Source organism: Eumetopias jubatus, unplaced genomic scaffold (assembly GCF_037043125.1).
Source record: "Eumetopias jubatus isolate StellerSeaLion01/CBP00866 unplaced genomic scaffold, mEumJub1_p1.0 scaffold_1, whole genome shotgun sequence".
In the NCBI taxonomy this organism is placed as follows: Eukaryota; Metazoa; Chordata; class Mammalia; order Carnivora; family Otariidae; genus Eumetopias; species Eumetopias jubatus.
The window spans coordinates 117,033,326-117,056,650 of NW_028274807.1; the positions used below are offsets into that span (position 1 = coordinate 117,033,326).

General features: G+C 38.8%; 1 long non-coding RNA gene across 1 annotated transcript in view; it reads left to right on the plus strand.

Annotated features, from left to right (window-relative positions):
• Nucleotides 1-6,779, plus strand: part of LOC114205645 (uncharacterized) — a 53,771-nt gene extending 46,992 nt beyond the window's left edge. Inside the window, exon 4 of the long non-coding RNA XR_015768817.1 lies at nt 6,590-6,779. This is a non-coding gene — a long non-coding RNA (uncharacterized LOC114205645). The remainder of the gene's footprint in view (nt 1-6,589) is intronic.
• Nucleotides 6,780-23,325: the final 16,546 nt, after the last annotated feature.

A 23,325-nucleotide genomic window follows, 5' to 3' on the forward strand; every position in this document is an offset into this window, starting at 1 on the left:
AAATAATTTTGAGCATGTATCTGTTTTGAAAGCATGAATCTAGCTTATGCAGGACTAAATAATTAAGGGGAAAAAAATCAAGTTAAAAGCTGGAAATGCTTTGCAGTTTACTGTCCTGTATAGTAAGGATTTCTTTTTGAGTATGTTTAAGATTGGAGGAGTGGGGAGGGGCAAGATGCCACTTTTTTAGTCTCAAAGGGCTTTTATTGTGATCTTTATGTTTCTTGTTATCTTGAATCTATTTCTGTAAAACTTGTAGTAGCTATTTTCTAAAAGAAGAATTTGAGGCACAACTGCTGATATATAATTACAGCTGTATTATTATGTCTCTTGGTATAATCCACTATAATCAAAGTTGCTTACTCCCTGATTATATATCCAATTGTTCTACCAACCATGAAACAGTTGCTAGGAATGTTCTTGAGAACCATTTTTTTCCTCCTTCTTAGTCCTTCATGAAATCTGCTTCTGCATTTACTGTAAAATCTGGAAGAACTTGTCTCTTAGACACTCATTATCTTCTATATAAAGTTTCATGTAAGGAATTTCTTTTAGAATTTAGTTTTGAGATCCCCAACTTTCTATACTGACAGAGAAGAATGAGAATTCAGAGAGAAGCAACCAGGGAGAAGCAACTCAAAAGAATAATTCTAAGAAAAAAAAATTATCCTTGGTCAACCTTGTTTATAATATTTTTGTTCTTTACACTGAAAAGCTTTTTTGTTCATCCATGAGGCCTCCATTTTGTCCTAGGGGTTGGATTAGCATCTGTAATCCCAGGTTCACATGCTGCACACTCCACGTCCTGTGCCTGTGACCAACAATGCTAGTTAATCTAGGTTTTCTTTCCTAACATGACCTCACAATCCTTGTCAATACACAGGATTGGCAGCCACTGCCAAAAAATCAATTGGCTTACAAGATGAAACCCATCTGTCATCTTCAGGTTAGAAAGTATGAGTAACAACTACCCTTAAATACTTTTATTGATGTTTGTATAAAGACACTGCAACCTTCTTATCAGATTTGCAGATGACATCATGGTGTGAAGATTGATTGTTATGAGAGCAGCTTAGTGTTGTGTAGAGAACAATACCTGGGTTCAAGTTTTGATTTTGACCCCCTTCCCCTGATGTGACACTGCACAAATCACCTTCCTTCTTCTGTCCCATTTCCCCTTCTGTAAAATGCGTATTGTGATGTACCACTTAGGTCTGCAGTTAGAAACTTTTTAAATAGTGAATGTGACAACCTTTGTAGATTGTCTAATGATATACACATGGAAACCAGTGTTATTTTTATGTTTTCCTTGGAAAACAGATGGGCATGTGTTTTATTCTTTTGTCTTAGTCTGCTCAGGCCGCTGTAACAAAATACAACAAACTACATGGCTTAAATGACAGAAAATTATTTTCTCACATTTCTGGAAGCTGGAAAGTCCAACATTAGTGTCTGGTAAGGTTTGGTTTCTAGTAATGGCTTTCTTCCTGGCTTATAGACAGCCATCTTTACTGTGCCTTCACAAGGGAGAGAGTGAAAGCTCTGATGTCTTTCTTACAAGGACAACAATCCTATTGGATTAGGGCCCTACCCTAATCACCTCATTTAACCTTAATTATTTCTATTAAGGCACTATCCCCAAATATAGTCACATTAGGGGATACTTCAACATACGAATTTTGCGGAGACACGAATATTCAGTTGATAATATCTGTGTATCTTGAAACCTTGACCCAGGAAGGACTGACAGTCACATCAACAAGTCTGAACCTGGGCACAGGGAAGCCTGTGCCTATTTTTACTATGCTGGTGAAACCCAGGAGGGTCAGCTTGATAAGTGTAGTTCTTATAATACTAGGAGGAGCCAGAGAAATTGAGAGTTCTGTTAAGGTTCAAAAGAAAGGAGTGGGATCCACCTTTGGAGGCTGGCTGAGGTACCTGGAGATCAGGTCCTGGTTCACCTTTTCACAAGGTCCTTTTCAGGAATCATATAGTGGAAGGCTACAGGCCTAGAGAGACCCATGCCAAGGATAATGAAGCCCCAGGCTATAGCAGTCATCATGAGATCCTATACAAGGGGTAGATATGCTGTTATCTGCTCATTATCTAGACAGAACTGAAGTCAAACAGAGCATCCCCTAATAGGCAACAGAAGCAGATTAATCCATTAGAACCAAAGAAATTTTCCCTTCCTTTCTCTTCCCCCATCCATCTTCTTCCCTGTCTCCTTCCTCATCTCCACCTCCTTCACATCTTTCTTCCAGAATATTTTAGGGGTATTTGGTTCAAGGTAGGGAAGACTCCCTTCTCTCTGCTAGGCCTCAAATAAATTAATAAATTCTTTTATACACCAGTGAATAAAAGTTTCAAAATGCTAAGAGATAGACATTAGTCAAGTTTTTGAATAAAGTTGCTTCATTGTCTACTCAAGAAAGGGTGAAATAATAATTGTCAGATATTACCTGCACTAGTTTTTTATCCCTGATAGATGAGTCTTTGCTTCTTCAATTATTTCAGAGATCTGAACAAAAACATATCTTAGGAGGGAGAGACCCAAATCCAAGATTAGTGGCACAACCTAGTTACTCTTCCTCCCCCTTGAGATATTTCTCTTTTTAATACCCCAAATGGATAATTAACAGCGAAGACATCATCTACAACTTTCCTGTTCTTGTTTGGTGTGACAAGAGGTCAGCTTCCTTTATTCCCTTTACTCTCTGACAGATTTATAGGGTTCACAAGCATGTAAAATTACAGGACAAAGAGCAAGCTATAAAGAATATTATGCTTTTGTTCTTTTCCCCTTGCTTTCACTTATGTAAATTACTTCATGGGAATGGACCAGGTTAAGCCTGCCATGTGAGGCTTTCCCGGAGAGCGGGCACCCATTGTATGTGTTCACGGACTGCATGGGGCTGGATGCTCTCTCTGTGTGCTTTACAGGATTAGGCAGAGGACTGGACCATTTGGGTGGAACATAGGAGCCCATTCTGAAAATGAAATCTCACACAGTATCCCCATGTGAAGAGCAGGTGGAAGTGGGACAGCTTTGCTGGGGTGGGGGGGCAGGAGTGAGGTGAGTTCAGTGAGAGGCCCACTTTGAGAACCACTGGCTTTGGGCAAGGGCTCACCAGCAGACTCACTTAGTGGATTCTATCTAGGATGATGGAGCTAAGAGGAGATCCTGGATGTTATAAGACAGAATTTAGCTCAGTTTGAATGAATGAATGAATGAGAAAGGAAAGGAGAAAGAAAGAAAAGAAAAAGAAAAAAAGAAGGAAGGAAGGAAGGAAGGAAGGAAGGAAGGAAGGAAGAAAGAAAGAAAGAAAGAAAGAAAGAAAGAAAGAAAGAAAGAAAGAAAGAAAGAAAGAAAGAAAGAGAGAGAGAAAGAAAAAGAAAGAAAGAAAGAAAGAAAGAAAGAGAAAGAGAAAGAAAGAAAGAAAGAAAGAAAGAAAGAAAGAAAGAAAGAAAGAAAGAAAGAAAGAAGGAAAGAAAAGAAACAGAAACATCTTTGTTTATAGCCTATGTAAAAATGGAATAGGTTTTCCATTAAGCAGTGAACTTCCCAACACTGTAAGTATTGAAGGGATGGTTGCCACATGGCAGTAGAGTTTTCCTCATCGGGTGGGACTTTAGCTCAGATGACATCTGTTTAATATAACTCTAATATTCATGGATTTCCTTATTCTGTAGGACATCTTAGCAGGGGACAGAGACCACAGGCAACTGAAATATAGAGAAGTAGTTTAGTAAAATAATATTGATTATATAGAATATATGATTCTATGAATTATAACTGTGGGTACCAGTTCTAGCCATAGAAATTTATCAATACCAACCCACAAAGGCTGTCTGCTGTTGCTGAGGGCTACCTAAACTTCCCAGCATTTACATATTAGGTCATCTTCATTTGCATATGTCTAATAATAGCAAGAGTGTAAAGTGCAATAGTCTTAGATGAAACAACCTTAGAAAGGAGCACCTCTCTACAGAGAGCGGAACCCAGGCTTCCATGGTTGGATGGCATTGCTCTGTTCTCCCCACACTTGAAGGTTGAGACTCTAGGGCCGGAGACTCTGGATCCTACTTGATTCCAAAAATACTGTTTGATCCATGAAGACAACCCAGGGAGTTTCTTGGGAAAGAGAAAACATCCATACCTAGAAGATGACCGATGGACCAATGCAGCTATCCACCTAGAGACCCTACCCCTAAGGAATGTATTATGGGGGGAGGGAAGTACATTAATAAAAATGTACCATTAATAAAAATGGTCTACATTTATAATATAATTCTATAATAACTATAAGAGAAGGCTACTCTGGTCGATTTCCACTTACTACATCAAGGTCATGGATATTACACTATTCACTGTCCATCTCAGACCCACCAGAAGCTTTGAGAAGTTAGTTTCAATATCTCAGTACTTTGGAGTCGTTTCCAGAGAGTCCCCCACTCCAGGGTTGGACTCTTCTGGCAATCAGAGGATGCTCAGTGATTTTATTAACCAAGGCAAGTGTTACTCACCCCCAGACCCACTCTGCTGAGACACTGCGGCCATTACTGATAGATCTGCCCAGTTCTGTTCCGGTTGACTCTGACCATAGCAGGACCAAAGAAGGGCATTAGGAGCTTTCATCTTGCCAGTGGGGGGACAGTGGGAGGTGGAGTGGGATGTAGTTTTAGGTTCAATATTCAGCAAGCCTCGGGGCTCTGTGTATTAAAAGCTCAGGTCATCCATGCTGGTAAGTCCCTGCATTAAGGGACTAGTGAAAGTCAGTTCTGTTCCTACATCAATTTTCTGTTCAGCATTCCAGTTCTCTAGGGAACTATATAGCCTTGTATAGCCTTTAAGTCTGGGTGGAAAGGGCTCTTGGCCCAAGCCCTGGGTTTTGGGCAGCTTGCATATCACAAATATCAAATTGTGAAGACTATGAGAATGTTTTCTTTGAAAGTTTGATAACTCATAGAAAAAAATGGAAATTATAAGAGAGGGATTTATGAGCTGAACTGGACATCCATCAAAGCCAGAGGATGCAGGGCTGAGAACCCTCACCTGTGATAGTGGTGGGAGGGTAGGGAAGAGTGAGTAGACAAAAATCACAGACTCTGCCCTGGGAAACCAAAGAGAAGGAGAGAGAGTAGTTGTTTTTATTTGAAGCTGACCCCTATTCATTTAAAGTGGCATCTAACAAACTGGATTCCATAGATAATTATGTTCCCTTTTTTTTTCCTCTGGGAGGCACTACAAATTCTGAGAAGGAAAAATTCATTGTTGGGAGGAGAACTGGTCCCTTCAGCATTCTGGAAAGCTTGTGTGGGTCACCACGCATGGGCCCAGTTTCTGCTCTGCCCTGCCCTACTCCAACAGATCTGTGCTGTACCAGAAGAGGGGCCTAATCTCTTAGTCATCAAGGTTCCAGGGCAATATATGGAAAATTGGTGGGAGAGAGAGTGCCTTGGGGCCCCCCACTACACTTTTTCTAATTCTCTGTGCTCGGTTACATGAGGGGGACTGGATCCTGCATCTGAGACTCTGGTCATGGCCTGGGGTCTGATTCAAGAAACTGATTACCTAAAAGAACAATACTATTGTCAGCTCTTCTGGGTTTGAGTTGTTACTGCCTAGAACCTTCTACCGCTATTCCCTTCCTCCCTAGAACTCCCAACATCACTACATCACCACCATGACCCCCACATTGGGCCATCTTGGATAACTTGGTCAGCCTGAGCTAAGTCCTAGTTTGCCTTAGCATATGGAATATTAAGTAAAATTAATTCTCACTTAACCCCATTTCCTCCCAGACTTGATTTTCTGGTGAAAAATGATGATTTCAGGATAGTTGGAGACCAGATGAAAATTCTGGGTTGGTTACTATAATTAGTTTCCTAGGACTATCATAATAGGGTAACACAAATTGGGTGGTTTAAACAACAGAAATTAATTTTCTTGCAATTCTGGAGGCTAGAAGTCCAAGATTGAGGAGTTGGCAGAGATGGTTTCTCCTGAGGCCTCTGTCCTTGGCTTATAGATGATTGCCTTCTCACAGTGTCCTCACATGGTCTTTCCACTGTGGATGCACATCCCTAATGTCTCTCTCTTATAAGAACGCCAATCATATTGAATTAGGGTCCATCCTAAAGACTACTGTGGGGTGGATGAATGTGTAATCAATAGCTTGGCTTACACAAATCACTCATACTCCAGTGTCTATGTGTATATGCGAATGTGGTAGAAAACACATGACTTCTAGGTAACTACTTATGCATATGTCTTTTTAGTGTCTGATACGAGTATTTGTAATTTAGTTTGAGGAAATAGGTCTGCGCAATTTCAGAAATGAAAGTTGCAATCAAATTCAGGTGTTAGAAAATGAAGGAAAGCTGTTTTCATTTTGCTGCAGTTTTTTTTTTTTTTAAATCTTTTAACACTTTAACTTTGGCGTGAAGCAATTCAAATTATGTTCTCTAATAATCTTTGGTGTGTATTTTACAAATTCAGAAACAGAGCAAAACAGAAGACAGAATGTACCATTGGTATAATGGAGTTCATTTTTCTTCTTTCTTTTTCAATATATTGTTTTTGAAGTGGATTCCCACAGGAATAGAATTTCCTGCATGAAAGTTGAAATGAAACTGAAGAGCTCTGGATGCCTGGGTGGCTCAGTTGGTTGAGCGACTGCCTTCGGCTCAGGTCATGATCCTGGAGTCCCGGGATCGAGTCCCATATCAGGCTCCCTGCTCAGCGGGGAGTCTGCTTTTCCCTCTGACCCTCTTTCCTCTTGTGCTCTCTGTCTCTCATTCTCTCTCTCTCAAATAAATAAATAAAATCTTTAAAAAAAAAAAAAGAAACTGAAGAGCTCTTCACATACAGAACATTGTGTGATTCCAAATGTGCTTCCTATTCCTCACCATGTTGAGAATGGATTTTCTGTGACATTATTCTGAGGAATGTGTGCATCATGGCTGAAGTTATCGAATAGGGGAAGGTCCATCTCCGGGAACAACAACAACAAAGAGAAAGTGAGCTAAAGAGAATTTGCCTTTCGTTAGTGCCCCTTGCCACGCACAGCTGGTAATTTCCAGAGGCTTTGGTCAAGGGCTCATCTGGGGACAGCACTGAGCTGAGCCCATTCTAATTCAGGTCAGCAGAGCAATTCAGGAGTGCTCAGGCCCAAAGCCTCTCCTGCAGCTGGACTCAGGGTGCAAGGTGTTTGGGCCTAAGGAAGGGTGTTCTACTCCATGGGCATGAGCACATCAAGGAGGTAAGGAAGGGAGGCCCTGCATTGCTAGTTTGTCTTTTTCTAAACATTCTGGGGGACATTTTCAGGACATCTTGCACTCATTTTTGGTAGGCTTTTCCCATTCTATTTAATAAGATAGTCCTTTTGCCCTGGCAAATAGTCTAAGTGCAGATAGCTTTCCCTTATGCCTTCCATCTACTGCTCCCATCTCCCTGACAGTCCCAGGCCCAGGCCTCATCTCTGGGCAATGGCTATGTCTTCTCACTGGTAGCCCCAGCCTTTTTCAAATCCATGCTCCACACTGGAACCAAAGTGTCCTACTGATAAAGCTCCAAATCACTGTTAGATCTCATAGCAATGCCAGATAAAATACAGGATACCCGGTAAGTATAATTTAGATAAACACATTTTTTTGGTGTAACTGTGTGCCATTCATACTTATTTTAATCAGTTATTTGTTGTTTATCTGAAATTAAAGTGTAACTGGGCCTCCTGTATTTCTGTGTGCTAAATATGGCAAATCAGGGCCCTACATACTCTGGCCCAACCTTGCTTTTACCTTTTTGCATATCACAAGTTAACTCTCTGTTGCTTAGCTGTTTGCAATTACCACAAACAGGCTGCTCAGTTTGAATTCCCCAAAACAGATCCTATGACAAGAACTGGTGTGCAAAGCAGTTTATTTGGGAAGCATAGAAAATACTGGCAGGGGTGGGCACCTGGGTGGCTCAGTTGGCTAAGCGACTGCCTTCGGCTCAGGTCATGATCCTGGGGTCCCAGGATCGAGTCCCACATAGGGCTCCCTGCTCAGCAGGGAGTCTGCTTCTCCCTCTGACCCTCTTCCCTCTCGTGCTCTCTATCTCTCATTCTCTCTCTCTCAAATAAATAAATAAAATCTTAAAAAAAAAAAAAGAAAAAGAAAATACTGGCAGGGAGTGGGGCAGTGACACAGGAAAAGGAAGTGAGTGCCCACAGTGGGGACTGGAGCCAAATCCCAGGGGGACGTTCTGGGAAACATTGTGAAACACACTTAGAATCATTCCATGTGAGGGGAGAATGACTAGGGGAATTTACATATCAACTGCACCGCTCTGTCATTGGTTGAGGACAACTCTTGGGGATGTCATTCCTCCCAGGTTTTTTACCAGCATTTCCTAGAAGAAGGAAGAATGCCCTTCTGCCTCCTGGGAGATAACTCAGATGGAGATGCAGATACACGCAGGTGAAAGTGCACTGTAGAACAAGGATATTGTTAGGTCCAATGGACATCGGCAGGGTAGCCACGTGCTACAGAGGTAATACTTTTCCTCTTCTAGGTCCTTTTCTTTGCTACTCTCTCAGGCTGCTCCCATCTCCCCACTGCCCTTTGTTCTACTCATTCATAGTATTCAACTTAGATGTCACTTCTGAATGAATGCCTTCCTCCTCCACCCCACCCACTTATAAATCCAAAATTCAAGTGTTCCCTACATCCTTGTGATAACTTCTATTACAACTCTGAGTAATTTTCTATTGCAATGTTAAATAAGGCTTTTCAGGAAATTTATTTATGAGCATGTGTCAAAGGTTTATTAGAACTCTGTTGCAAGGAAAAGACCTATAAGAGAGTACATTGGCCTATTTAAAGATTTTTTTCTTGGTAAGAAATTTTAGAGTTTGAAGAATGATTAGATAACTATTGTCAATCAGATACCAAAAAAAAAAAAAAAAAAGAGAGAGAATGGTTAAAAATCACCAGATTCTTGATTGACAGTTGTCAGGGTGACTGGTCACTTGATTCCCCAGAGCAAATTTTTATCTATTAAAATTTGTAGGGAAATCGTTTAAAAATTAATCAGGAGTAATACTTTATCCCAAAATGACATCATAAATTACATCACTCAAAACATGTTCTTTCTCAGATCAGGATTTGGAGAATTTTTTCTTTTTTAAAAATGTGATTACATGTTTCCTTCTATCTTGCCTCCCCCCCCAACTCCTTGAGGTTGGTAATTATAACTGACTTCTATTATATATGCCCTGTAACTAGTACAGTTGCAGAGCCCTCAAGACACAACTTGGGACTAAATAAATGCATGTTGAACAAATATTTAGTATTCTAGTAGTCTGCTACTAGCCTGGTAATATAACTTTGAATCTTGCTTCTCAGCTCTTATGAAAAATGTTTCTGAAAAATAATTTCAGCAGGAACTTCTAGTATCCAGACCAGCATGTAAAGAGCCTAGAAGTTACCAATCTGTCCTAATAACAAAAAGCTGAACAAACAGGAAAATCCACATTTCTTCTTAGATCCACCAGAGTAGTGAGATTACAGGGTGATTCAGTGTCCTAAAAATCGTAGTCATTTTGGGCTACTCTAACAAAAATACCATAAACTGGGTAGCTTAAACAACAAACATGTACTTCTCACAATTCTGGAGGATGGGAAGACCAAGATCATGGCAGCAACAAATTTGGTGTCTGGTGAGAGCCCACTATCTGGTTTATAGACAGCTGTCTTCTTCTTGTGTCCATACATAGGGAGGAAGGGCAAGAGAGCTTTTATAAAGACAACAGTCCCATTCATGAGGGCTCTATCCTTATGATCTAATCACATCCCCAAAGCTCCAGGTCCAAATACCATCACATTGGAGGCTAGGATTTCAACATATGAATTTTGAAGGGACACAAATATTTGGTCTATAACTTTCCAACGCTGGTCTCCCAAAATTCATGTCCTTCTTGCATGTAAAATACATTCATTCTATCCCAACAACCCCCAAAGTCTGAATTTATTCCAGCATCAACTCTAAAATCCAAGTCTAAAGTCTCATCTAAATATCATCTAAATTAGATATGGGTGAGGCTCAAGATTTATCCGGAGGCAAATTCCTCTCCTGCTAAGAAGGTTATGTGCTTCCAAAATACAGTGGTGGGGCAGGCATGGAATAGACATTTCCATTCCAAAGGGAAAACTAGGAAAGAAGAAAGGACTTATGGGTTTCAAGTAAGTCCAAAACTTAACAGGGCAAATAATATTAAGCCTTGAGGCTTGAGAATAATCCTATTTGGCTCAAAGTTCTGCCCTCTGGACTCACTAGGCTAACAATAGCACCCTCAAGACTCAGTGGGGGTACAATCCATGTCTTGCTCTTTGTGGTAACACTGCCCTTGCTGCAGCTTTTTGCCAGGGCCCCACCACTGAGGCACCAGAGAGGCAGCTTCACTCTGAAACTATTCTGTTCCCTGGGCCCTTTCAGTCTGGGACATGGTAGAAATGGCAGCTCCAATGATCTTTAAATCACCTTGTGGGGACGGGATGTCATTCTTCCCTTGTCTTGAAGAAAAGCACCTGGCTTTTGTTGAGATGGCTATTTATGTCCATGGTTTATATCCACATTAATCTTTTCATCAAATTATCTCTTGGCTGTACCCTTAGTGTTCTCTTCTGAACATGCTTTCTCATTCTTTTTGTGCAATAAGGATAGGGTGAGAATTTTTCAAATCTTTAAGTTTTGGTTCCTTTTGCTTAAAAATTCCATTTCCAAAAATTCCTCTTTTGTCACATTTTACTATAAAAAGTCAGGAGGAACCAGGCCACTCCTTCAACACTTTGCTTAGATGTCTCCTCAGCCAAATATCCAATTTCTACTTTCTATAAAACACTAGAACACAAATACAAATCAGCCAATTTTTTTTTGCCATGTTATTATAACAAGGACTACCTTTTCTCCAGTTTCCAATACCATGTTTCTCATTTCCATCTGAGATCGTATCAGAATGGCCTGTACTGTTCGTGTTTCTACCAACACTTTGCTCAGGATTACTTCAGTATTTTTCTAAGAAGATTAAAGCTTTCTTTACAGCTCTATTTTTTTTTTTTCTGAGCTCTTACCAAATCATCTTTAATAGTCCATTCATGGCAATGTAGCCTTTAACTAGCATGTACCTCAAAACTCTTTCAGCTTCTACCCATTACCCAGTTCCAAGGATGTTCCAAGGTGCCTCCACATCCTTGGGTAGTTGCAACAGCAGCATTCCCATTTCTTGGTACCAATTCCTGCATTAGGGTTCTCCAGAGAAACAAAATCAATAGGAGACTGTGTATATATAAATGAGGAATTGACTAACAGGATTATGGAGGATGGATAGTCCCATAATCTGCTCTCTGCAACCTGGAGACCTAAGAAAGCTGGCCGTATAAATCAGTCTGAATCTAAAGGCCTAAGAAGCAAGGGACCCAATGGTACAAATCTTAATCTGAGGGCAGGAGAAGATGAGATAAGATGTCCCAGCTGAAACAATGAGGCAAAAAAAAAAAAAAAAAAAGAGCAAATTGCTCCTTCCTCTGTCTTTTGTTCTCTTCAGGCCTTTGATTGGATGATGCTCATCCACACTAGATCAATCTACTTTAAAGATTCCACCGATTCAAATGTTAATCTCTTCCAGAATCATTCTCAGAAACACTCCGATAAATGATATTTAATCCAGGCACCCCATGGCCAGACAAGTTGACATAAAATTAAGCATCACAGTCAGAGACAATCAGATGGATACAAAAAAAATTATAATTTACTGGATTAGAAAACTATGAGCACTAGTGCCAGAGTAGAAAAATTTAAACTGTAATTGATGAATTGCTAGAGACTCAGTAATAGGGAAGCCCCCACAGTATTATAAGATTTACCTCCAGGAGCTCTATCAGATCCTCATAGTGAATATCAGAGACAAATCCCCTCATGCTTCCATTAGAAGTAGATGAAAAGGAACATTTTCAAATACACCAGGTCATTCTGTTCTTATTAGCAAAACCTGCCCTCAGAAGGAAGTATTTTACAAGAGCCTAATCTGCTGGGATTTTGTTAGAGCCTAATCTATTTGGGGAAAGGGAAATAACCAAATCTAGCTGACTCTGACCTTCCATGTGGGGGATGGTTTAGCCTTCCATGTCACAGAAGGAAAATAACCAATTCTTGTCCACTCTGCTATCCTATCCCACCTATGGTAGGGGAGACTAACTGAAAAGCACTGGTGAAGTTCACAGTCCAGAGTCACAGGCTTATCAAAAGACTGAAACCTAATCATTACACTGTAGAATGTTTCACACCCTCACACACCTTACTGCTCTATTACTAAAGGTCTATTTATCACAGTTTCTTTTACCCAATGCACCATACCAACCTTTCAAAATTATAAGGCATGCTGAAAGGCAAAAAAAAAAAAAAAAAAAAATTTAAGAGACTGAGCAAGCATCAGAACCAGTGTAAGTTATGGCAGAAATGTTGGAATTGTAAGATCAGGAAATTTATTTAAAACTGTGGTTAATATGCTAAGGGTTTTGAAGGAAAAGTAGATAACATGTAAGAACAGATTGATAATGTAGACAGATGGAAATTCTCAGAAAGAATAAAAAAATGCTAGAGATAAGAAGCACTACAACAGAAATGAAGACTGCCTTTGATGGGCTTGTTATTAGTCTTGACATGGCTGAGGAAATAATCTCTGAGTTTGAGGATATACCAATAGAAGTTTCCAAAACAAAGAGAAAAAAGGACTGGGAAGAAAAGCCAAAACAGAATATTCAAGAACTATGGGACAACTACAAAAAGTGTAACATATGCTTAATGATAATACCAGAAAGAATAGAAAGATTGGAACAGAAGATATATTTAAAGCAATAATGACTGAGAATTTCCCCCCAAATTATGTCAGACATCAAACTGCAGATTCATGATGCTCAGAGAACACTAAGGAGGATAGATGTCCAAAAAAACCTACACTTGTACATATCCTATTCAAACTTCAGAAAATTAAAGAATAAGAAAAAAATCTTGAAAGAAACCAGAGGAAAAACATACCTTACCTAATATAAAAGCAAAAATAAGAATTCCATCCAACTTGGGCACGTGGGTGGCTCAGTCGGTTAAGCATCTGCTTTTGGCTCAGGTCATGATCCCAGGGTCCTGGGATCGAGTCCCACATCAGGCTCCTTGCTCAGCTAGAAGCCTGCTTCTCTCTCTCCCTCTGTATTTTTCCCTGCTTGTGCTCTCTTTGTAAAATAAATAAGTAAAATCTTAAAAAAAATTACATCCAACTTATCCTCAGAAAGCATGCAAACAAGAAGAGAATGAAATGGAATATTTTAAGTCTTGAGATAACGAAAAAACAACAGACAAAAACCACCACCAACCTAGAATCTGGTACCCTGCAAAATTATCTTTCAAAAATGAAAGAATAAATACTTTCTCAGACAAACAAAAGTTGAGGGAATTTGTTGTCAGTAGACCAGCCTTGCATGAAATATTAAAAAGGAGCTCTATAGAGAGAAGGAAAATGATATAAGACAGAAACTTGGAGCTACATAAAGAAAGGAAGAACATTGGAGAATAAATTGGTGAAGTTAAAATAAAATTGTTTTTCTTATTATGAAATCAATCTAACAGTTCAAAGTGATAATAGCAACAATATATTCAATTAGGAATGCTTATGTATAAATGAAAAGGAGGAATTAGGAATATTTTATTATAAGATCTTGCACTACTTATGAAGTACTATAGTTTTATTTGAAAGTGGGTTGGATTAGTTGTAAATATACATTGTAGGGTAACCATTAAAAATTTTAAAAAAGTATTTAATATGCTGAGAAAGGAATCATATAAAATCCTTAATTAAAGGGCGCTTGGGTGACTCAGTTGTTAAGCGTCTGCCTTCAGCTCAGATCATGATCTCCAGGTCCTGTCCTGGGATTGAGCCCCACATTGGGCTTCCTGCTCAGCAGGGAGTCTGCTTCTCTCTCTCTCTCTCTCTCTCTCCCTCTGTCCCTCTCACCACTCATTCTCTCTCTCTCAAATAAATAAATAAAATCTTTTTAAGAAATCCATAATAAAACCCACAAAAGGCAGAAAGATAACAAGAAACAAAAATAGGTAAAAATAGAGCTACCTTATGACCCAGCAATTGCACTACTAAGTAATTACCCCAAAGATACAAATGTAGTGATCCAAAGGGGCACCAGCACCCCAATGTTTATAGCAGCAATGTCCACAATAGCCAAACTATGGAAAGAACCCAGATGTCCATCAACAGATGAATGGATAAAGAAGATGTGATACACACACACACACACACACACACACACACACACAAAATGGACTATTACTCAGCCATCAAAAAAGAATGAAATCTTACCATTTACATCAATATGGATGGAACTGGAGGGTATTATGCTGAGAAAAATAAGTCAATCAGAGAAAGACAATTATATGGTTTCACTCATGTGGAATTTAAGAAATAGTGTAGAGGAACATAGGGGAAGGGAAGGAAAACTGAATGGGAAGAAATCAGAGAGGGAGAAAAACCATGAGAGACTCTTAACTATAGGAAAAAAACTGAGGGCTACTGGAGCAGAGGTGGGTGGGGGGTTGGGGGTAACTGGGTGATGGGCACTAAGGAAGTCACATGATGTGATGAGCACTGTGTATTACGTGCAACTGATGAATTACTGAACCCTAGATCTGAAACTAATGGTGTACTATATGTTGGCTAATTGAATTTAAATAAATAAATAAATAATAAAAAAATTTTAAAAATCCACAAAAGCAGGAACAAAGAACAAGGGCAGTGAATCAAAAACACTAAGTAATATTGTAGATATTAATCAAACTATATCAAGAATCATTTTAATAATTTGTAGTCTATATATACAAATAAAAGAGAGATTGCTAGGGGAGATAAAAAATCAAGACCCAACTATGTTTTCTAGAAGAAACCCACTTTAAATATGAAGATACATATAGATCAAAAGTAAAGGGGTGAAAAGATATATCATACTAATCAATATACATTGATATATTGTAAATATACAATACTAATTAAAAAAAAGTGAGAGTTATATTAATTTCAGACTGAGCACACTAAAGAGTAAGGAATGATATCAGGGATAAAGAGGGGCATTACATAAAGATAAAGGGGTTAATACTCCACAAAGACATAATAATCATTTTGTTTCTGCACCTAATGACAGCATATCAAAATACATGAGGCAAAAACTAATAAAACTTCAAGGAGAAATAAAATAATCCAACGACTTTAACACTTCTCTATCAGAAATGTACAGATCCAGGTGGCAGAAGATCAGCAAGGACATTGTTGAACTCAACAGCAGCATTAATCAATTAAATATGGTTGACATCAATAGGCTACTCTATCTAACAACAGCAGATTACACCTTATTCTCAAGAACATTCACTAAGATAAACTGCATTCTGGGCCTTAAAACACACTTAACAAATTAAAAAGAATGGAAATAATACAATGCTTCTCTTAGACCACAATCAAATTAAATAGAATAAGAATCAATAACAGAAAGATAATCATAAAATTCCCCAAACACTTAGAGATTAAACCACTTTTAAATAACATATGGACCAAAGAAGAAATCTCAAGACAAATTAAGAAATATTTTGAATTAAATGAAAATGAAAACACAACTTATAAAAATTTGTGAGATACAGCAATAGCAGTGCTTAGAGGGAAATTTGTAGCGTTGACTTCTATGTTAGCAAATAAAAAAAATGTAAAATAAAGCTTCCAGTTTAGGAAAGAAAAAGAGGATTAAATTATAGCCAAAGTAAGCAGAAGAAAAGAAATAAAAATTAGAGCAGAAATCAATGAAATTGAAAACAGAAAATCAATAGAGAAAACCAACAAAATCAAAAGGTGGTTCTTTGGGGCACCTGGGTGGCTCAGTTGGTTAAACGGCTGCCTTCAGCTCAGGTCATGATACCAGGGTCCTGAGATCGAGCCCTGCATCAGGCTCCCTGCTCAGCAGGGAGCCTGCTTCTCCCTCTCCTGCTCCCCCTGCTCGCTTGCTCTCTCTCTGTCAAAAAAAAAAAAAAAGGTGGTTCTTTGAAAAGATGAATAAAATCAATAAACCTTTTTGGGTGGCGCATGGGTGGCTCAGTCATTAAGCATCTGCCTTCGGCTCAGATCATGGTCCCAGGGTCCTGGGATCAAGCCCCACATTTGGCTCCCTGCTCTGCGGGAAGCCTGCTTCTCCCTCTCCCACTCCTCCTGCTTGTGTTCCCTCTCTCGCTGTGTCTCTCTCTGTCAGATAAATAAACAAAATCTTAAAAAAAAAAATCAATAAACCTTTAGCTACACTAAGAAAAGAGAGAGGACACAAATTACTAAAATCAAAAATTAAGGAGGGGACGTGACTACAGATCCCAAGGATATTAAAAGGGTAATAAATTAATATCATGAAAAACTCTAGACCCATAAATTTGATAACCTAGGTGAAGTGGACCAACTCTTTGAACAACACAATCTGCCAAAACTCACATAAGAATAAATTGATAATCTGAATAGTCCTATAGCTTTTAAATAAATTGAGCCAATAATTAATAACCTTCAGGAACTGTACCAGGCTCAGATGGGTTTACTGGTGAATTCTACCAAAAATTAAACAAAAATTATACTGATTCTCTACAATGTCTTCCAGAAGCAGAGGGATTATTTCTTAACTTAATCTGTGAGACTACCATTATCCTACTTCCAAAACCAGACAAAAATATTACAAGAAAATAAAACTACAGACCAACATCTCCTATGAACATAGATGAAAAAAAATCCTCAACAAAATATGAATAAAAGAAATCCAACAACGTATAAAAAGAATTATATACCATGACCAAGAAGGATTTATCTCAGGTATGCAAAGCTGTTTCAACATTTGAAAATAAAATAATGTAATCTATCATGTCAGCAAGCTAAAAAAGAAAAGAATCACATGATCATATCAATAAATGCAGAAAATGCATTTGATAAAATGCATTGCCAATTCATGATAAAAACTCAGCATATGAGGAATAGAAGGGAACTTCCTCAACTTAAGCAAAAATATCTACTAAATACCTGCAGCTAACATCATACTTAATGGTTAAAAACTCAAAGCTTTCCTGGTAAGATCAGTAACAAGGAAAGGATATCCCTTCTCACCACTCCTTTTTGATATCATACTGGAAGTATTAGCTAATGCAATAAGACAAGAAAAGGAAATAAAAGATATATAGATTAGGAAAGAAAAAATAAAACTTTTTGTTTGCAGAGGATATGATCATCTATATAGAAAATTCAAAAGAACAAAAATCTCCTAGAATTAATAAGTGATATAGCAAGGTTGTAGAATACAAAGTTAATATATAAAAGTCAATTTCTTATATACCAGCATTAAATGAATTTGAAATTAAAAACACATTACCATTTACATTAACACCCCCCAAATTTAAATACATAGGTATAAACCTAACAAAATATGGACAGGACCTATGTGAAGAAAACTAATCTGATGAAAGATATTAAGTAAATAAATAAATAAATGGACACACCTTCCATATTCACAGATAGGAAGGCTCAATATTGTTAATATATTAGTTCTTCCCACTTGATCTATAGAGAATCAATGCAATCCCAATCAAAATCTCAGCAACTTACTTTGTGTATATCAACAAATTGATTCTAAAGTTTACATGAGAGGCAAAAGATCCAGAATGGTCAACAGAATATTGAGGGACAGAAAATTTCAGAGAACTATACTACCAAACTTTAAAACTTACTAGAAAGCTACAATATTCAAGAAAATGTGGTTACTGGTGAAAGAATAGAGAAGTAGATCAATGGAAAGAATAGAGAGTCCAGCAATAGACCCCTTTAAATATAGTTAACTTATCTTTAACAAAGGAATAAAGAATAAAATGGAGCAAAGATAGTGTCTTGAACAAATGCTGCTGGAAAAAATGGATACCACCTGCAAAAATACAAATCTAGACACAGACCATTCCTCACAAAAGTTAATTCAAAATGGATCAGAGATCCAAATATAAAACAAAAGGCTATAAAACTCATAGGAAATAACAGGAGAAAATCTAGGTACCTTGGTTATGGTGACCACTTTTAGATACAACACCAAAAGTACTATTCATGAAAGAGGCAACCGATAAGCTGGACTTCATTAAAATTAAGACTTCTGAAGGGGAGTGATGTCACAAGATGGTGACATAGATCATTCCTGACTTTTGCTCCCCATCAAAAGAAGGACAACTAGCAACTATTCAAGATAAGAACATTACTGAGAGAATCCTAGAACATGAGGGTGAGTCTGAAGCGACCCACTGCACCACAGAAACAAGACAGACTGCATTAGAATGGTAAGAGAAGTGGCTACATATTGATCTCATAGCACCTCCCCCAAGCCAGTATAGCACCACACGGAGAGGTCTTCCCCAAGCCACCAAGCCCTCCAGTGAGAAAAGCGAACTCGGGGGAGACAACCAGTCCACCCCCCAACCACTGAGGTTGCTTTGTAGGAGCCTGTACTCTGATCTTACTCCATGGGGATTGCAGGGGAACCCGGGGCTTGACCACTGGGAATCTGACTGTGATGGAGAAGCAGGGAGGATCTCATAACAACCAGCAAATGGATCTTGATCGACTGAGTTTATACCTGCAGTGTTCAAGTAACAATCCCAACCAGTGGTTTTGCTCATCTGAAGAACCACATTGGTGATGCACTTTGACTGCGGAACTCAGCTGGGTGCAGATCTGCTTGATTTGGATTTTCAAATGAGGAGTATTGCTAGCCTTAGAGCCTGGTTTGTCTATGCCCAGGCAAGGAGCTGAATCACAGCCCTCCCCATGGTGGAGAGTGTCTCCTGGCTACATCTCATCAGAGGAACACCTAAAAGCTGGGTAGCACAGCGATGCTCAAGCTGAGAGGTGGGTAGATAGAGCTGATCACCTCCAGAGAAAAGCCAGTACCAGGTATGGAGGGTTTCTGTGCTACACATAGGCAGGAGGAGTAATCCATAGCCAAAGCTGAGGGCAGTCCCAGTCCCTCCCAACTGGACAGTCTGTTTGGGAAATCGAGAGTTGCCTGGAGTGACCCCTCCCCTTCCTGTCCAGACAAGGGAGCAAAAACATAGCCCACCTGCTGTGGCTCCCTGTCCTATCTGACCAGAAGGGCTGGCAAGAATGCTTGGAAGCTGTGTGGCCCAGTAGTGCTTAAGCTAAGACACAGGTAGGCTGAACCAATAGTTTGCAGAGCAAAACTAGTGGCCCTTTTCAGCCAGGGAATTTGGGGCACAGGTTGGCTTGAGTTAAGACAACAAAGAACTTTATCAGCTGCTTCTCCCACTATGCCCAGATAAGGAAACTAAATTATAGCCCCACTTAATCCCTGAATATAACCTCCAGCCTGCCTAACCAGAGCACATGGGAAGCTTCATAGTCCATCCAACAGCCCGGCTTACAGTGACACTTGAACAGAGAGCCAGCCATCTGTGGCTTTCCCTCTCTGCAGAGAACTTGTGGCCTCACCTGACAAGTGAATTTAGTGCACACTTTTGCCTGAATCAGGTCTCCAAACAATGAGCTGTACAGGCCCTAGATCCCATCCTGCTGACCAGCCAGGGCAGAAAAGATAATTCATAGCCCCATCAATAATGAATATAGTACCCAGTCCTGACCATCTAGTAAGCCTGACCAGAGAATCCAGGCAACCTGGGAGCCCATCCTACAGCCTCATTTGCGTAGTGAAACAAACCAGCTGTGCTATCCAACTATTCTTAGCCAGTGGCACACCCCTACCCCATCCCTGGCCTCAGAACTTGGAAGTTGCCTCACTCCAAGACAAATCATAATAGCAGTTCCCACCTTCCCAAGACATTATCAGCAGACATGCCCAGAAACTTAAACTGTTGACTATTTGCATCTGACTGTTGAAGATCTATCTCTGCCAAAGCAAACCTGTAAAGCCTGGAAGAGGAACCTGATTACTCAAATGCACAGACACAAACATAAGGAATCAAGGATCACAAAATGCAGGTAAATATGACATCATCGAAGGAAACTAATAAAGCTCTAATAGATGGTCTTGAAGAAGTGATCTACAGACTGTCAGACAAAGAATTTGGAATTATCCTTTTAAGAAGTTTAGTGGAATATAAGAACACACAGAAAACTAAACCAAATCAGGAAAACAATGCATGAAAAAAATGAAAAGTTTGACTAAACAATAGTAACCATCGAAGGAAGGAAGGGAGGGAAGAAAGAAAGAAGGGAAGGAAAGAAGGAAGGAAGAAGAGAAGGAAAAAGAAAGAGAGAGAGGGAAAGGGAAAGAAAAGAAAGAGAAGAAAAGAAAAAAGGAAAGGGGAGGGGAGGGGAGGGAATCTAGAGTTTAAAAATGTAATACTGATGCACAGGAAGATGGCTGAGCAGGTACCCAAGTCTGTGATGTTTGTGTGTCTGGGTAACATCTGTCAGTAACCCATTGCAGAAGCAGTTTTCAGAAAAGTTGTAACTGGTCAAAAGCTTTCAGATAATTGGAGGATAGACAATGCAGCAACAACCATATGAAATAGGAAACTCTCCTGATCATTGAGGGGAGAATTACATAAAGACGCATGGTATTGCTGTGAATCACATTGCCTGGCAGGTTACCAAAGATTTTTGTCACATTAGATTATATACTATGTATGAATGAAATCAATCTGAGAGACTTCAATAGAAAAAGTTATACCTAAACTGAAGAATTCAATAGTTTCAAAAGCAGACTCAACCATGCAAAAGAGTTAACAACCTGGAGGGTTGGACATTAGAAATTATGAAATCAGAGAAGCAAAAAGGAGAAAAGAGAATGTAAAAGAAGAAGAGTCTATAAGACTTATAGGACACAATGAAAGGAACAATATTTGCATAATAGGAATTCCAGAAGAAGAGAAAGAGACAGAAAATATTCTTAAAGTATTAATGACTGACAAATGTTCAAAGCTGGGGAGAGAAATGGACATGCAAATCCATGGGGTCCAAAGGATCCCAAATAGATTGAACCCAAATAGGGCTACACTAAGACAAAATATAATTAAATTGTCAAAAGTTGAAGACAAAAAAAAAAAAAGAATTTTGAAAGGAGCAAGAGAAAAGAGAAGTATATTCAAGGGAACTCCCATAAAACTATTGGTGGATTTCTCAACTGAAATATTTCAGGCCAGGAGAGAATGGGTTGATATATTCAAAATATTAAAAGAAAAAACCCATCAACCAAGAATACTATACCCCATGAAGCTATTCTACAGAAATGAAGGCGGGATAAATACTTTCCCAAAGCCTGAGGGAGTTCTTTACCACTAGACCTGCCATACAAGAAATGTTAAAGGGATTAAGAATTCCTCATATCAGTGAGGTCATATGATACATGTCTTTTTCTGATTGACTTATTTCACTCAGCATAACTCCCTCCAGTTCCATCCACGTTGTTGCAAATGGCAAGATCTCATTCCTTTTGATGGCTGCATAATATTCCATTATATATCTATACCACATCTTCTTTATCCATTTATCTGTCGATGGACATCTTGGCTCTTTCCACAGTTTGGCTCTTGTGGACATTGCTGCTATAAACATCGGGGTGCATGTACCTTCGGATCCCTACATTTGTATCTTTGGGGTAAATACCCAGTAGTGCAATTGCTGGATCGTATGGTAGCTCTGTTTTCAACTTTTTGAGGAACCTCCATACTGTTTTCCAGAGTGGTTGCCCCAGTTTGCATTCCCACCAACAGTGTAGGAGGGTTCCCCTTTCTCTGCGTCCCTGCCAACATCTGTCGTTTCCTGACTTGTTAATATGAGGAATTCTTAATCTCAGGAAACAAACAGGGTTGCTGGAGTGGGGGTGGTGGGAGGGATGGGGTGGCTGGGTGATAGACATTGGGGAGGGTATGTTCTATGGGGAGCACTGTGAATTGTGCAAGACTGTTGAATCACAGATCTGTACCTCTGAAACAATGCAATATATGTTAAGGGAAAAAAAAAAAAGAAAAAGATAGCAGGAGGGGAAGAATGAAGGGGGGAAATCGGAGGGGGGCAAACCATGAGAGACGATGGACTCTGAAAAACAAACTGAGGGTTCTAGAGGGGAGGGGGGTGGGAGGATGGGTTAGCCTGGTGATGGGTATTAAAGAGGGCACGTTCTGCATGGAGCACTGGGTGTTATTCACAAACAATGAATCATGGAACAATACATCAAAAACTAATGATGAGTGGTGATTAACATAACAAAAAATTAAAAAAAAAGAAATGCTAAAGGGAGTTCTTTGAATGGAAATAAAAGGGTGCTAACATCATAAAAACATAAAAAGTTAGTGTAAAACTCACTGGTTACGTTATATAAAATCAAAATTAGATTCTGTAATTTGTAATTGTGGTGTATAACTTACCACTATGGTTTAAAGTTAAGAAAATGAATATAATAAAAATGACCATAACTGCAATAATCTGTTATTAGTTATACATTATAAAATATGTAAATTGCAACAGCAATAGCCTAAAATATGAGGGGGGTGGAGAAGTAAAAGTGTAAAATTTAGGAATTCTGAAGTTAAGTTATCAGAATAAACTAGGGAATTATAACTTTAAGATATTTATGTAAGCCTCATGGTCACCACAAGGGAATAACCTGTAGAAATTACCCACACACACACAAAAAGGATAAAGAAATCAAAGCATACTAATACCAAAAGACATTAAAACATAATAAAGACAGCAGGATAAGAAACATGGAACAATGTATATACAAAAGAACCAGAAAACAATTAACAAAATGGCAATAGTAAGTCTTGGTATTGCTTCACTTTCGCCTTAAAGACAGACACAAACTCAGAGTGAAGGAATGGAAAAAGTAGTTTCAAGCAAGTTGTAGCCAAAAAGAGAGAGAGAGAGAGAGAGAGAGAGAGAGGCAGGGGTATTTATACTTATGTCAGATAAAATAGATTTTAAACTAAAAGTGCTACCACTTTTATGTGGTAAATGTGTAATGTGTAAATGTAATATGGTATGTGTGTATGTATATATGTAAATGTAATGTGGTAATGTGTAATGACAAGGTCATTATGTGATAATAAAGTGGTCAACCCATCAACAGGACATAACAATTATAAATATATATGTGCCCAACATCTGAGCACCTAAATATATGAAGCAAAAACTATTAGAAAGGAGAAACAAACAATAGTATTTGAGGATTTTAATACCCCACTCTCAACAACGG